The sequence below is a fragment of the Gobius niger genome, assembly GCF_951799975.1.
Source record: "Gobius niger genome assembly, chromosome: 4".
Lineage (NCBI taxonomy): Eukaryota > Metazoa > Chordata > Actinopteri > Gobiiformes > Gobiidae > Gobius > Gobius niger.
In genome coordinates, this window is record NC_136855.1 from 13,783,171 (window position 1) to 13,797,664 (window position 14,494).

Genomic DNA, 14,494 nt, shown 5'->3' on the forward strand with positions numbered 1-14,494 from the left:
GTGGATATGACCAGGTCGTGGAAACTACGTTGTCCAGAACTCCCTGCTCTCAACATGGCATTGAGTTTGAGTTCATATGGAAAGCCCACAGAGTGCACAGTCTCCAGATGTTCAGGCCAGGTCACCGCTTTGGTGTAGCTCCCACAACACTGCATTCATTTTAAACACTGCTGTCCCTGATAAGAAAACTGATGAAGCACATAATTGTCTTTTGTTTTTGTTTGTGATAATTATGGTTGATTGAAGTGCCTATTTCAGAATGGATGTGCTTTCCTTTAGTTACACTTACAAAGAAATGTGATTCAACTCTAGTCCATAAAAGCCTTTTCTGTATAAAATAAAAATATGTGTTGTCCTGAAATCACAGTAAGCAACATTATAATGTATTTTTATATATATATATATACCTGCAGTTTATATCAGGTAGCTCTAAATGTTGGTAATCTAGTCACGTCAACAGCAAATACGCTCCTTGGTTGGTCTCCCCTTCTGTAAAACCTCCTGTGTTTTTGCCCACAGGCTCTTTCCTCCTGGACCTATATCAAAACTATAAACTGTTGAATGAAGGAAAAACAACAGTCCGAGCTCTCCTTAAACTCAGTGGACTTTTGCTGCGCACTGGGACCTGTCTCACGTCTGATTATAGCCAAGTCTTTCTTTCCCTTTTCCGTGCACAAGTGTACTGTACCAATGGCCAAAAACGTGTGCGTTTGTTTTGTGCGTGCGCTGTGTGGATAAAGCTTGAATAGTGTACATCTTTCTTGTACATATCGACATGGTGTGTGTGTCTCCTGCTGTGTCAGTCTTTACGAGGATGTAACACTTTTATTAAAAGATCTGTGGTAAACCAAACTCGTATATGAAATGTCTTTCAGCAATACATGTTAGCGATAATGGCACCTTCATTTGGCTTTTGTTGATTAGAAAAAGTGTTCGTCTTGACTCTCATGCACTGATTTTTTTATTTAACACACAGCGTAACATTTAACTCAAAAGCGAATAATATGTTAATGTTTACTTTGTTATTATTAGTGAAAAACACTTCAAATTAGGGCTGTGCAATTAATCGAAAATCGATTACTATTTTGATGATTACACTAAATGATTAAAACATAATTTTATTTTATTAGACCCAAGAAATCTGTTTTTTCTCTCCTAAAAGCAATGCAGACTCTTAACCTGGTAGATATCTGGAGAACGTTGCATCCAGAGGAGAGAGATTTCACTTTCTATTCTAACAGGCATCATTCCTTTTCGAGAATTGATATGTTTTTAGTTCCTAAAGCAATTGTAGAAAATACTCATGCAAAAATTCATCCAATAATTATCTCTGATCATGGTCCAATTCAAATTGATGTAAGTCTAATGCCAGATACTAATCAACCTAGGCAATGGAAAATAAATGCATCTTTATTTGAAAGTGACAAATGTAAATTACAATTGAAAGAATTTATTTCAGACTTCATAAGAAATAACAAGGATTCGGTATCTGACATGTCTACAATATGGGAAGCACTTAAATGTTGTGTAAGGGGAGAACTTATCAGGATGGCAAGCTTAAAGAACAAAAAACAACGTGCTGAAGAAAATAAATTAATGACTGAAATAAAACAATTACAGAATTCCTTGTCCCAAAAGTATTGTCAGGATACATGGATCAGGCTTTGTAAGAAAAGATTGGAGTATGATAATATAATAAGACAAAAGGTGGAATATAAATTAAATAGATCCAAACTGAAATTTCATGAGCATGGTGAACAAGCTGGAAGGCTCCTTGCATTGAGGTTAAAGAAGCAGATGACCAGAAATGATATATCCAATATTAAATTGCCAAATGGTAACATTTCTGCAGACTCAAGAGAAATAAATGAAGTATTTAGAGATTTTTATGAAAACTTATATAAACCAGATAACCATCACGATATAAAGGAAATCCAGACATATTTGGATGGAATTCAACTTCCAACATTAGCAGAGGCTGATAGGAAAGCTCTAGAGAAACCTATTCAGGTGGAGGAAATCCAAAAAGCAATAACAATGTTTGCAAAAAACAAGTCTCCTGGCCCGGATGGGTATAACGCTGAATTTTATCAAATATTTAGTGATGATCTCTCACCTCTATTATTAGAAATGTATCAATCATCTTTCAATAATCAATGCTTCGCTCCAACATTCAATTTTTCTCACATCACTTTAATACAAAAAAAGGACAAAGATCCATTGGACTGCAGAAACTATCGCCCTATATCCATTGCTAATATAGACAATAAAATATTGGCAAAAATTGTAGCAACTCGCTTACAAACGGTCATTGGAAAAATAATACACACTGACCAAGCTGGCTTTATGAAAGGTCGGCACTCATCTGATAATACAAGGAAATTATTTAATGTTATACACCGTGCCAGAAGCCTTCCTTACTCAGCGGCCGTCTGTACCATTGATGCAGAGAAGGCTTTTGACCGTATAAATTGGTCATTTTTGTTCTGTACATTGCACAAGTTTGGATTTGGCATCAATTTTATACAGTGGATTAAAATGCTCTACACAAAGCCTATAGCTTCAGTCAAGACAAATAACCTGATCTCAGAAACATTTACTTTAAGAAGAGGAACAAAACAGGGTTGTCCTGCCTCTGGGCTATTATTCAATCTGGTCATTGAACCATTAGCAGCAAAAATAAGAAGTGAAAGTAACATTCATGGCATAACAGTTGGACGTCAGTACAATAAATTATCACTGTATTGTGATGATATAATTGTATACCTGTCTCATGTGGACTCTTCTTTAGAATGTATTAATGAGGCCATCAATCAATATGGGGGCTTATCAGGATACAAAGTTAATTGGGAAAAATGTGAAATATTACCATTAAATAAACATTGTAGGAAATCGCTGATTCAAAACTCCAGAATTAAATGGAAAGAAACAGCAATAACATATTTAGGTTTACATATCACATCAAATCGTACCTAAGCAGAGATATAAATCTTAAACACCTAAGGAATAAGATAGAATCTAAACTGGAGCGCTGGTCACATCTCCAGATATCGCTCTGGGGTCGAGTGAATATAATTAAAATGAGTATACTTCCAGCAGTTAACTACATATTGAAAATGTTGCCTGTTACAATTAATAAAACATGGTTTAAGAAATTGCATACAATAATCTCAAATTTTATATGGCGTGGGAAAGCTGCTAGATGTTCTTATCTAAGATTGTCTAACTTGCAATCCAAAGGAGGATTACAGCTGCCAAACTTCCAACATTACTTTCTCTCCTTTGGATGTGAACAAGCAAGCCAGTTGTTCCATCACACTGCAGATAAAGACTGGGTCAAAATAGAAAAAAACCTACTAATGGAATTTGATATTGAAGTGGGAAGCCTATATTACATAAAAAAATTACCACATGAATTAAAACAAAGCCCTATTGAAGCCACCTTTAATATTTTAAAGTCATGTCAAAAAATACTTGGAATCAAATCAGCTACATCTGTGAATCAGCCTCTTTGGTATAATTCTAATTTCACAATCAATAAAAAGATTATAAAATGGGCTACTTGGAAAGACATAGGCATTACTCTGCTTCAAGATATTATTCATGAGAGTTCCTTTAAAACATTTACTACTCTAGTTGATCAATATAATGTCTCCAAAAATAACTTCTTAAATTACATATCTTTAAAATTTGCAGTAACCAATTGTGTATCTTTTGAAAACATGACTTATGGCACCCATCAATTGGAAGATGCACTTTTCAATCAAGATGAAACCAAGAAAACAGTTAAAAAAATATATAGAATCTTAAATGAACATCATACTAAAAATGCAAACGATATGTGTATTAGGAAATGGACCAATGATCTAAACATTCAGGAGGACGATTTATCATGGAATGACATCTGGAAGAATGCCAGGCGACCTTTTAGATGCAGCAAAAATAAGCTGAGTCAATTTAAAATCTTGAACAGGCTGTATTATACACCTTCCCAATTGTTTAAAATGGGTGCTGTAGATACTAATTTATGTATAAAATGTCAGGCAGCTGAGGGAACCTTGGTTCATCTTTTGTGGGAATGCCCAAGGATAAAGGAGTTGTGGACAAAAACAACAAATGAAGCCATGTCATATCTACATATTGATATTCCAATGACTCCGCAAACTTGCATCCTTGGAGACCTACATCAATTTAGTAATGCTTCATCAACGAAAAAGAATGCATTTCTATCATTATGCATTATAACCAAAAGAATAATTTTAAAAAAATGGATAGACAATGACTGTCCGACTCATTACGACTGGTACGCGCATGCTATGGAGACGATATCAGTGGAAAAAACGGCTTTTAGATTATACAATCAGGAATCCGATTATCTTGAAACATGGGATCCATTACATGAATTTATCTTGAGTGTTAATTGAATGTACGTAGAATTCCTTTTTTCTTTTATGTGAATGGAATTGTACTTACTAATATTAATATTGACATTATCATCTGTAAATATTGTTGCGTGTGGTAGAAACTACTTGAGACCCTTAGTATATATGTCTTCTATATAGCTTTGTAAAAATGCTTTATACACAAGGTGGAAACGGTTTGGGTGCGGGATATTTAGTATTTTTCTCTTTTTCTTTCTCTTTTTCTTTTCTCTGTCGTTTTTTTTTTTCCCTTATATGTTTACATCCTTTGTAAATGTATTGAATAAAGTTAAAAAAAAATAAAAAAATAAAAAAATAAATAAAAAAAACATAATTTTTTTTTATATATAGATTTTTTTTTGCAAAGCAGACTTGCATTATTTCATGGCACTATGATTATTTTTCCTTCACATTTCTCGTGCCATGGTTTATGCTTTTGCCTGACGTAAAAACAAACAGTGTTGTGTGATGATGTCATCAGGCCGCGCTGCTTAGTTTACTTGCGCAGGTGTGAGGGCTGGCCAGCAGGGGGCAGGTGTGAAACAGAGACCTCTCCTTAATCGAGGCAAACTTGAAATCATTTGTACTTTTATGACTGTTCAGAAAATATTCAGCATAGTTTTTTTTAATCAGTAAATATATAAATTAAATAAATACTTTTTTTTAAAGGCAACAAATAATCGTTTGAATAATCGTGATTTCAATTATGACTAAAATAATCATGATTATTATTTGTTGTTTGTTTATCAAGCAGCCCTACTTCAAATAATGAGCTGACTCGTAACTTTCTTGGGAGCGGGACTTGTTGTGTCTATGGAGATCATGCTACTTTAAATCCATTACATCAGATGTGGGAAAACTAAGGCTCGTGGGCCAAATGCCCTCACAACCAGGCCCACAAACAGAACCAAGCCTTAAATGCATTAACGAAAAAGAATTAACAACCCTAATACTCTCACCGACCTAAAGAAAAAGGCAATGCATGACTGTTGCGTGTTGCTTTTTGCATGTGTTTAGGTGCTAACAGTCCTTTTACTTATACTTGTTTAAAACACTTAAACTAGCAAGTTTATAAACCAAGTGTGGCCCTTGTGTCAAAAAGTTTGGGTTTAATTTTAAGGTCTGATTGTTTTGGGTCTCTTGACTGTCATACAGTAAATTCATAACATAGTGATACTTTATAATCCTCCTGTTTACTTTTATTGATATCAAATGAATAATTTAGTCATAAGCCGTAAAATGTGACTTGAATTATGAAAAGGGTATGATTTCAGGCCGTCATCATGCGGTAAATTCAATTAAGTGTAAAAACATTTACAGCAACAAAATCTCCTTGAAGACAAACTGCAAATTATGAGTAACGGGAGAAGTTTTGCAGCCATATCGAGTTTGACCACTGAATTTTCTATCTAGTTATTGTAAATTTAACACTGGTGGTTGCCACGGAAACACGCATGGCCTTTGTTGTGCCAGCGCCCGAGGCATACGAGGGCAAGACTGAGACCTTATTATCTACTGTCTATTTCTGTGCGGCAGCAAAACAAGACTGAGAGATTTGACCTTTCGTCCCATACTACGACATTTCACTACAATTGAACTGGAAATGTTAGACAGATTGATCGATACGCTATTGATCCTTTACAGATCATTGCACTGTTACAGCAGCTCGTGCAACAATACATAAAGTAATCTGTCATTCACACATATTAAAGAAGTACAGAGGTGTACTCTCACTGTGCTTTGAACAATGGGATGAAGGGCTTTCTGATACGCTCTCACTTGATTACTCTGAATGAATCTGAGAAATGCCTAAATTGTATTTTGAGTACTTTTACTTTTGGATTATTTGCTTGTTGAGATGCCAACTCGTATGGCATAGGATCCCACTATTACTACTGTCATATTATGTAAAATAATGGGTTCACAATATATTATCGTTACTTTAAAGCAGTACTAAGTAACTCATGCCCCTAGAGGCCACAAGCGCCACTGCAGGTGTCGTAGCATGTTGCGTTTTTTTACTCATTAATGTCCGTGACAGTAAATACTACACTGACAGAAAAGACAAAGGGAGAGAGGGATATTGCACATCCAAATACACAATGGAGATTTTTTTTTCCACTCAAACTTGGCTGTAAATACTGTTTAACTGGCGCTAGCTTGCAGCTAGCTTTGCTCGTTAGAATGTTAGCTTCTTCTTCGTGATTCCATTAGTTGATCCCGGTAGCAGCCCCCGGAACTGTTTTGATCAGGGATGCATGCAGTTGTCAGTTCACTCATCCATTCATTCAAGCTTCATGAAGGACACAGGACCATAGTATTGAAAAGAATAAGAAAATATCTAAATGTAAAGTGCCCAAAGAATGGGATCATCTGATTACCTGCAATGCATATTAGTCTGTCAAAACAAATCAGCAGTCATTTTAACAGACAAAGTTTACTAAGATTTAGTGATTTGACTAAGTCAATGTGGCACACAATAATCTTCCCTTAATGATTGAGTTTATGGGGACAAAATGCTGATAATTTGGGGCCATCTATGTGTGGCAGTATCGCCTGCAGGCAGGCTCTGCCACGTAAATATTTTATTTTTATTATTTGCGTCATGCATTGTGTCGCAATAGTGTGTGGTTCAGGTTACGCGCCCTCTGACCTCTCACTTCCGCCCCTGGTCTCCGGGCCACCCGGTTCGAGCGCTCCTTCATGTCTGCGCAGGTAACGTCAACCCGCTAATTAATGCGTTTTAATGCTAAATTGGTCCTAATGCAGAGCTTCTCCGCTACTTTAGCATGTCGGTGGCGCTGGTATCTGGTGCGCTGGTTACATCGTCCAACCTTGCGAAGCTCGTGTGGGAGGTAAGAGTGGCAGCTAGCCTTTTTTTTAGCGTAGCAACATCTTTCAAAACATCCTCACGCCGTATTCTTGTCACAGCTGTGGTAGCTCGGCGTATCGTCCGACTAAAAAGCTCCATCCTCCTGTCGACCGTTTAGGTTTCCCTCGTTGTGTTAGCAGGTAACTTTTATACAAGACATACATATATAATTTTGTTTGAATAGTGCCTAAGATGCGCCCTTAATTGTGCAGCTTCAGGCATGGGAACTGCTGTCTTGTCTGGTCCTCTCTTCGCTCTGGAACAAGTGCAACCGAATGACTACGAAATGTATTGAAGTAACGAAAACCTGGTACTGGATAACGAACTGAAATTATGGACAAGTGGTACAGAACTTGCATTAAAAAGTAATGGTGCACTTCGAAATGGAACTCAACAAACAACTGTTTTAACTTACTTAAAAATAAAGCAAACTTTTGTAAGATGGACATTGCCTGCTTGTCATTTTATATCAGAACGAACCTGTGTGCCTTGCACTTTGTCAATCTGTATTTAGTTAAATCTCCAGGTGAAACTCCTGGGGTGGCGTTGTGGCATTTTAAAGCTAAAGTAAAATCGAAGTCAACCCTCGCCTTGCCACATATGTTTTTCAAAGCCGCTCCAATGCAAAGGGTCATAGAAACCAGGTCTGCCAGTTTTGCCGTATATTAAAGTGGTTTCTGTGTGTTTCTATTCAGAGACTGGCTTGCCAGGCATAAAAAGCTGTAAGGAAAGAATATTCAGATCTGGCTCATGTAAAAGAAATCCTAAAGAAGCAGCTCAATTTTCTGATCGTAAATTTAGCCGTTGGTGGTATTCCCCCGTCAGCCCCAATGAGCACAGCAGACCATTTACGACACAAACCCCTTCTCCAAACTCCTCCAAATCCTGCACGCTTAACCACTGAGGACTTTGCCATCGGTGATTTGTCATTTACGGCCCATTAAAGTCCGTTGGAAAGTATCTCGCTGGTGGCTTGGTGCTTGGTCCACATGACTTGTTTTGGCAGGAAGTGTTGAAGATGTCCAGTTTTATGTGGCCACTCTTCAGAGGAGCACCAAAAAAGGCAGACCACCCACTCCTTTCGCTCATTCACAGACCCTGCCAGTGCCACTTGTAAATTATGAGCGCGCAGTTTGTTAGATTCGGGAAAAGGGTGGTCTCTACGACAGTATATGTACAAACTTAATTTACTACTCCAGCCTAATTTGTATTGCCTTAAAAGACCCTAACCGACTGAAGTGGTTGGAGATCCTATTTAGGCATTGGCAACGATCTCTCGGCACATCATTCTCATTCATAGCCCAATAATGCCAAAGTTTTAGTGGCGGAAAATCTAACTCAGGACAAAGTAAAAGCCAATACAAAATGAGAATAGCCTTTTAGCGCTTGTGCCTAGATACAAATCATACTTTATCACTAGAGATTTGGGCGTCACATGAGCTCCTTTTTCCCTGCGGGACATGTGATCTTTGTGCGTAATAGTGAAAACTGCCGCTTCGTTTTCAGAACATGCTTGAGGCCACAAACTAAAAAAAAAAAAAACTCTGATATGTATCAGAAGCTGACATTTATGTTCTTTGAGAGCTTCAGGCTGATGTGTTGTCTGGAATGTTTAGGGTTTTATTTACAATGTAACACATGTGGATACCCAGCTCAGATCTTCTATTTTCAGTAAAAGGTCATTTATGAGTCAAGTCATTTTTTTCCTACAAGACTTGTATTGATGATGGGAGACTGTGACCACAGCGCAACAGCCTTCTCCAGCACATCTGGAGATCTGGACTCTGTGGTGGCCGATCCATCAATCCATCCATTTACCTCTGCTTTATCCGGGGCCGGGTCGCGGGGGCAGCAGTCTCAGCAGAGATGCCCAAACTTCCCGATCCACACACACCTCCTCCAGCTGTTCTGGGGGGACCCCGAGGCGACACCAGGCCAGCTCGGAGACATAGTCCCACCACCGTGTCCTGGGTCTTCCACGAGGCCTTGTCCCACTAGGACATGCCTGGAACACCTCCCGCGGGAGGCGACCAGGAGGCATCCGGAACAGATGCCCGAGCCACCTCAGCTGGCTCCTTTCGACGTGAAGGAGCAGCGACTCTACTCCGAGCTCCTCCCGGGTAACTGAGCTCCTCACCCGATCTCGGAGGGTGCGCCCAGCCACCCTGCGAAGGAAACTCATTTCGGCCGCTTGTATTCGCGATCTTGTCCTTTCGGTCATTACCCAAATCTCATGACCATAGGTGAGGGTGGGAACGTAGATCGATCAGTAAATCGAGAGCTTTGCCCCCGACTCAGCTCCCTCTTCACCATGACAGACCGATATAGCGACCGCATCACTGCTTTCTCCACTTCGGCTTTATCCAAATCTGAAAGCTTCTCGACAGGAAAGCAATTTGAAAACTAAGACCTACAAAAGTGATCCTAACTTTTTTGCCACATTGTCATTTAGTCACATTTTTGTTTTAATGTTTTTGTTTCTTTGACTGTTTTCATCACGTTTCCGTCACGTTTGCTTTTTTGTTGCTTTTTCATCGCTTTTTTTCATTGCTTTTAGTCATATCCAGGTGGCAAGCTTTCTTGTGTGTAATTACCATTGACAGTCTTGTCTATGGTACCTTCACTGCTTGAGATGGAAACACTGCCCTCTAGTGGCCGGTTTTGACATTTGTTCGGGCACATTTGGAGCAGGCCTATACATTTAGCTGCCACTCAACAAAACCAGTGTTGCTAATTCAAAACAAGCTGCTGCCCCACAATTTCAGCCTTGTGACAAGTTCAAATGAGCTTTTACTGTTTGCTTTTGAACATGGAGCGGCTGACCATATAGACACAAATCACACCGTGCAAAATGCAGCACAAAGCCCTTCTTGTTTTGTAGAACCACAAGTTGTTTCAGAGAAAGCCAAGTGCCCCAAGTGAGTTTACAATCAAACAAAACAATATACAGTCGATTTCATCCTGACAGCTCTTATTTGAACTCGTGTGAGTGAGTCTGCCCGTGGGCTCTTAGCAGTCATCAAAGGGGCATTTGTGCACCAGTATCCCCTTCAGTCTCTATCTCTGGCTTGGCATTTCTCTCTCTGAGGGGGATTACCACTACAATGAGAAAGAACTGTCAGAAAGCACTATGTGACGACTGAATGAGTCAAAGAAATTCACAACCTTCTTAAAAAAAAAGAAGAAGAAAAAACACTGCCTGGGCAAAGATTTAAAAAAAGCGTCGCCACCTGGATCTGGGTTTGCTGCAGTTCAGCATCAGCAACATTACGTGCCTAATACAATATGTAATGTACATACGGAATTAGGTTCTTCCAACAGTGGAGCTTTTCTTTCCTGATGGCCTATGTAACCACAGAGTCCAGAACTTAACCCCATTAAAAATCTTTGGAATGTGCTGGAAAAGGCTTTACACATAGGCCCGAATCTCCCATCATCAGCAATACAAGATCTTTGTGAACATAAATTCTGTGACACTGCAGAAGCTTACAACAAACCCCAACAAATTATGTGTAATGGAGGCAATTTGAGTGCCATGTCGAGTGAAGCAGGAAGAGCATCATCTCAAGGCCTCGGGAGGTGGGGCAAAGCGTTTTGACGGATTACTCAAAGGTGCGTGAATAACATGGTTTCAAGCGAAAACCTCTAACAACACACTTTAGACTCAATGACAGAATAAAACCCGAATTCAAGCCAAAAGAAAGACATTTCTTTTCCTACTAGCTGAGACCCGGCCTTCGGCCGGGCCTCGCTAGTTTGCACATTTGATAGTCTGAGATTATGAGTTATTACAAAGAAATGTCCAACCCGTCACACAGTTCAGCTGTAGACCAGTGGTTCCCAACCCATTCCAAAAACTATGGCCAATACAAATGTTTAAAATAATTAATGCTAAAAATAATTTCAAACAAACTGCAATTTGAGTGTTTGATGCACCCGTACTCCTCTCTTATAAACTACATCGACAACATGTTCGCTAAAAGGGAATAGAATTCAAGAGACAGTGGAATAAGTATGGATAAATATGAGGGGTTCAGCTCTAACGGGTCGGTTCACGGTGCAGGACCCGTGGTTTGGTGCATCACGGTGGTGTACAATGTAAAAAGAAATAAGTTGGTTTTGAAATGAAATAGCCTAATGATCGTTGTTAGACAGTATTTATAACCTTACAATAAAATTGGCAATGCGTTCAAAGCAGCTTTAGAATAAAATGTACCTCTGGGCTCACAATACGTGAAAGCAAATGACACACATCGCCCGGTTTCGATGCACGCGCGCACACAGACACGCACCGACGCACACACAAACGCGCGCACACGCGCACACACACACATCGTCCTGTTAGGATGCGCGCACACGGACGGCAGTCAGATCTCGCGCACTCGCGTTGTTGTGACGGCGGGTTGTCCTCGGACAGCAGCACCGCGGTCCATATGGACCCGTGGTCAATGGCCGCGGGCGGCGGGACCGCAACGTGGGGGCCGGCACCACGCACACACTCACTACTGTCGCCAGGCTTCCTGATGTTCCCAAACGGTCTCCCATCCCAGTCCTAACCAGGCCCTTCCCTGCTTAGCTTCGGAGGAACGGTCTCCCATCCCAGTTCTAACCAGGCCCTTCCCTGCTTAGCTTCGGAGGAACGGTCTCCCATCCCAGTTCTAACCAGGCCCGTCCCTGCTTAGCTTCAAAGTCGGTATGGGAAATAAACATGGCGGCGCCCAGGCGGCGGCCATTGAGATAGCGTTTTCTATAATAGATTATTTTTGGTGGTTCTTGTTTTCAATGTCGGAGTCAGCTTTATTGTCAACTTCACCACATAAATAAATTACTTAAAGAGGCTAGATGCAAGTTAGTCATTTTATGCTCACTACTGCCACCTCAGGTCTTATGTGTAACTGCAGCTTCTATATTAAGCTCGTGCATGACGGCACTTCGGACCTTTTTGAGTGACAGTGCAGGATTTTAGAGGCAGTTGTGGTGAACAGGTCTGAGCTCATTCTACACATTAGGACATAGCTGGAACATGTAGGGGGATGAATATACTTAGTTTTAACATTTTTAAACTCCGTATAGTCCCTTTAAACTGTTAAAGCAGTACTAAGTAACTCATGCCCCTAGAGGCCATAAGCGCCACTGCAGGTGTCGTAGCATGTTATTTTTACTCATTAATTGTCCATGAGAGTAAATATTACACTGATAGAAAAGGGATATTATACATCCAATTACACAATGGAGACAATTTTTTTTCACTCATACTTGGATGTAAATACTGTTTAAGTGGCGCTAGTTAGCTTTGCCCATTAGTCCACTAGCTTCCTCTTCGTGGTTCTATTAGTGTGTACTGCGCCTCCGGCCCGAAGGCAGCGAAGTTGCAGTTGTGGTTTTCTGGCCAGAGACACCAGGGGTGATGAAAGACCCCCCAGTCATCCCATTAACACTTGTAAGAGGGACTACGGAAAGGATTTATTAAGGTAAACAAGTTACTTAGTACTGCTATAAACCCACGGTTCAAACAGAATAGAGCAATTGTTGTCAGAATCCTTTAACAACTGTCAAAAACAGAAACGGGGAAACTGAGACAAACTGAAGATGCTGGTAATATCCTAAATCCCATGGATGCATTCGCTTGAGCTGTACCCCACTAACTTTGTTTGCATGGCGCCCTCTAGACGACTCTTATGAGAATAGGCAGCCAACACAAAAAGCTAGAGAGACATATACTCAGAGGTTTAACTGCAGTGATGCAATAAGGTAAAATGTCTAGGAATCACGTATTGCTCGAGGAATTATGGCAAACGACTTGTAGCCTATATGTTTTGACATTTCTGAAAAGGTAAAGACTGGAGTGAACATTGAGCTAATAAAAAATATATATTATTATTATATTATCATGTAAAAACATAAGTCATACAAACAGCCAGTTCACACACACATTTGTCAGCCTCATGTGGTGTCATTGCAATAGATGAATTGCCCTCTACGAGACAAAGGAAGTTTTCTGATATAACAATAAACAAACATTTATATAAAAACGTTGCAGTTCAAATTCATATGTGAAAAAATGTTGCTTTGGGAGAACGTTTCTTTGGAAGCAGCATTTACTTACATTGGTCACTAGGGGTCAGTCTTCTGCAACATAACACAGCCTAAAAAGAAGGTTGGAAACATCAATGAAAATGGTGGATTACTTTCTGAAAAAAGAACCTTGCACTGATGAACCACGTGCCTTAGATCATGTGTTATTTGTAAAGGGATTTATCCATCCCTCAGCTTCACATATGGGCAGTAGAGTGTTTGTCTGGACTGAGTCCAAAGGGAGAGTGCTGAGAACAGGAAGCAGAGTCATCCATTTCACTGGGCACAAGAGAGAGAAGCATCACCAAAAACTGGACACTGTTCAGGAGAATTACTCGTGCCTTTAGGCTATAATAACGGCAATGTGTTAAGTCCACTTCGTCCTATTTGTAAACTCTTTAAGACAGCGGTGGCTTGATGTCATTAATAAAGAATGCTTCAGTAACTCACTTCATATGAACAATAACTAAAGCTCAGCAATATGGGCTAAATTACTGTTTTGATCGTACAAAACCTCTATTGACTGGGTTCACATCTGTGCTCATGATGTTTCAAGCTTGGTTGGTGTTAATGGTTGATGATTTTGCTTTTGGATATTCGTAAGGATTAGTAACTCCAGTCCCCATTACCACATTACAGAAAGTGTTGTCTTCCTAGCCTATAATATAAAGTCCTGGGATTATACCTTGTACATGTTTCAGTCATGTCTATTTATAAAGCCATGTTCCACAGTTACTGAGGGTCTAGTCAAGTGAACAACATTGAATCAAGAAGCCTCATTGACTCGTCATTGCTCTTATTTACAGACTCTACACTTCATACATTCATATAATCACTATTGCCCTTTGCGTAGACTGTATTCATCACCATAACACATTAGTCTAAGCTGAACATTATATTTGAGCACCACACCAGAACAACAGTTTTGCTCTGATCCGGCAGCCGTACCAATTTCAGCTTATATCCTTAAATCCTCGCACAAAATCTTTGTGTGCATTTTATCTGCTATACTCTTTGCCCCAGCTTTCAACTTAAAATGATTTTCTCCATGGTGGTTAGTAATCTCGCACTAACATCTCAGGTTCAATTCCTGGGCCAGGTGTTTGCATGTTCTCTCTGTGTCCGG